At 38.2% G+C, this 2,422-nt stretch overlaps 1 protein-coding gene across 2 annotated transcripts in view; it reads right to left on the bottom strand.

Moving 5' to 3' along the window:
* LOC113821394 (dual oxidase maturation factor 1) overlaps positions 1 to 2,018 on the bottom strand; it is a 22,240-nt gene extending 20,222 nt beyond the window's left edge. For both annotated transcript variants that reach the window (XM_070120629.1, XM_070120630.1), the window contains exon 1: positions 1,878 to 2,018. The gene's annotated coding sequence lies outside the window, so the exon portion shown is untranslated. The remainder of the gene's footprint in view (positions 1 to 1,877) is intronic.
* Positions 2,019 to 2,422: the final 404 nt, after the last annotated feature.

Genomic DNA, 2,422 nt, shown 5'->3' with positions numbered 1-2,422 from the left:
AACTGTAATAATTGTAATTATAATTGTAGTTGTATTCATAATTGTAATAATTGTAATTGTAATTGTAATATTTCTAATTCTAATTGTAATAATTGTAATTGTAATTGTAATATTTCTAATTCTAATTGTAATAATTGTAATTATAATAATTGTAATTGTAATAATTGTAATTGTAATTGTAATAATTGTAATTATTATTATGGGGGCAATGATGATAATAAAAGTAATTGTGATGATGAAAATGATATTGATGGTAATGATAGTGATGGGGATAATGATGATAGTAAAAGTAATTATAATGGTGAAAATGATATTGATGATGATGAGGAGGAAGAGGGGGGGGGGTGAGGATGAGGGTGCGAGGAAGAATAAAAGGAGGTGTGGAAGAAGTGTTGGATGAGAGAGATGTGAGGTGGAAGGTGACAAAGGAGAATGAAGGAGGGGTGAAGGGGTCAGTGAATAAGTTCGAAGATGTGGTGAGAGAAGAGGGAAGAGTGCAGAGTGTGGGGTGAAGGAGGGAGATGGTGTGAGGGAGAAGGGAAGAAGGCGGCGTAAGGTGAGTGGTGAGGAGGTGTGAGGTGGGGGTGAAGAAAGGGGAGGAGGAAGGAATGAGGAAGACGGTATGACGGATGAATGAGTTGGGATGTGATGAGGAAGAGGGTCAGAATGTAGGGAGTAGGAGGGAAGTGGAGTGAGGCAGAAGGAGAAAGGAGTGAAGGGTGAGAGAGACAGGAGGGATAAGGAGAGGGAGTGAAGGATGAGGGGAGAAGAGACGGGCGAGGAAGGGGAGAGAGGGAAGGGAGGATGGGTAGTGAGACATCAAAGAAGGAGAGTTAGAAATGAAAGTTGGGGAATGAGGGAAAATGGATGGTGATGAGGGAGTGAGAATGAGGAGTGAAGAACGAGAGAAGAGAGATCAGGGATGAGGAATGAAGACACGAGGAAGACGGGACAAGGCACGAGGGAAGAAAGAATAGGAAATGAAGATTGAGGATGAGGCGAGAGTGAAGCAGAAGGGGAAAGTTTATGCTATGAGGAGAAGCATAATGGTTATGAGAGTATATCAAAGCGGATTATGAGGAGACTTCTTTATGAGGAGCAGACAAGGAATAGTTATGGGAAGAGCTAAGAACACAGTAATGGAGAGATGAGGGAGGTATGGAGAAAGAGAAATAAAAGGGAAACCACACCCACTGCACAAATAAAAGTGGACACACGACGGTAAACACATAACATATGCTGTATATACGACGTGTATTTATCTAGCAATGAATGAACGTACTCACAATGAATTTTACAACTTGGGATAAATCTAATAATTCAGATAAAAAGAAAAAAAGTACAAAACGCAGTGATTACTTAACTTTACACAGATACTAAGACAAAAATAAAAATCGATGGACCAATTTATAAATGCAGAGATTGGCAATAGATTGGCAATAGATCGATAACTAAACATAGATATCGATAAAAGAATGTTTGGGATAAATAGATAGATAAATAGATAAACAGATAGATAGGAGAGAGAGAGAGAGAGAGAGAGAGAGAGAGAGAAAGAGAGAGGGAGAGAGAGAGAGAGAGAGAGAGAGAGAGAGAGAGAGAGAGAGAGAATGAGAGAGAGAGAGAGAGAGAGAGAGAGAGAGAGAGAGAGAGAGAGAGAGGGATAGCGATAGAGAGAGGGATAGCGAGGGAGAAAGAGCTAAATCGAGAGAAAGAGAGAGAGAGAGATAGCGAGGGAGAAAGAGAAAGAGAGAAAGAAGGTACAGAGACACCCCATCCAAATCTAAACCAACAACAACTACCAACCGATAAAACAACAACCTTAAAAAAAATACACACACAAAAAAACACACACACACACAAAACACAACACATACCTTTTCTTCTATTGGTTCTCCACACGCTTACAAAACAGACGAGAGCCCCCAGAGCAGCTAGTAGCCCATGTCTAAGAGAGAAGAGTAGGGCCGAGTGTATAGAGGCTGGCGGCGGATGTGCGTTTGATAGGACTCACTCACTCACTCATTTCCGGTCGATGATAACTCAAGAATTTTGTAAGATGTGATTTTTTTATGTAAGATGTTGTGAATCTTTTTTTTATTAAGATGTTGTGAATCTTTTTTTGTAAGGTGTTGTGAATCTTTTTTTGCAAGATGTGATTTTTTAACGTAAGATGTTGTGATTTTTTTGCAAGGTGTTTTGTAAGTTGTGTTTTTTTAAATGTGAATCTATTTTTTTGCAAGGTGTTGTGAATCTTTTATTTTTTGTAAGATGTTGTGAATCTTTTTTGTAAGATGTGATTTTTTGTAAGATATTGTGATTTTTTTTGTAAGATGTGAATCATTTTTGTAAGATGTAAATCTTTTTTGTAAGATGCTGTGAATTTTTTTTTGTAAGATGTTGTGAATCTTTTTTTGTAAGA

This window comes from Penaeus vannamei, chromosome 4 (genome assembly GCF_042767895.1).
Source record: "Penaeus vannamei isolate JL-2024 chromosome 4, ASM4276789v1, whole genome shotgun sequence".
In the NCBI taxonomy this organism is placed as follows: domain Eukaryota; kingdom Metazoa; phylum Arthropoda; class Malacostraca; order Decapoda; family Penaeidae; genus Penaeus; species Penaeus vannamei.
The sequence above is the reverse complement of the archived record's forward strand: the minus strand, read 5'-3'. Positions and strand labels throughout refer to the sequence as shown.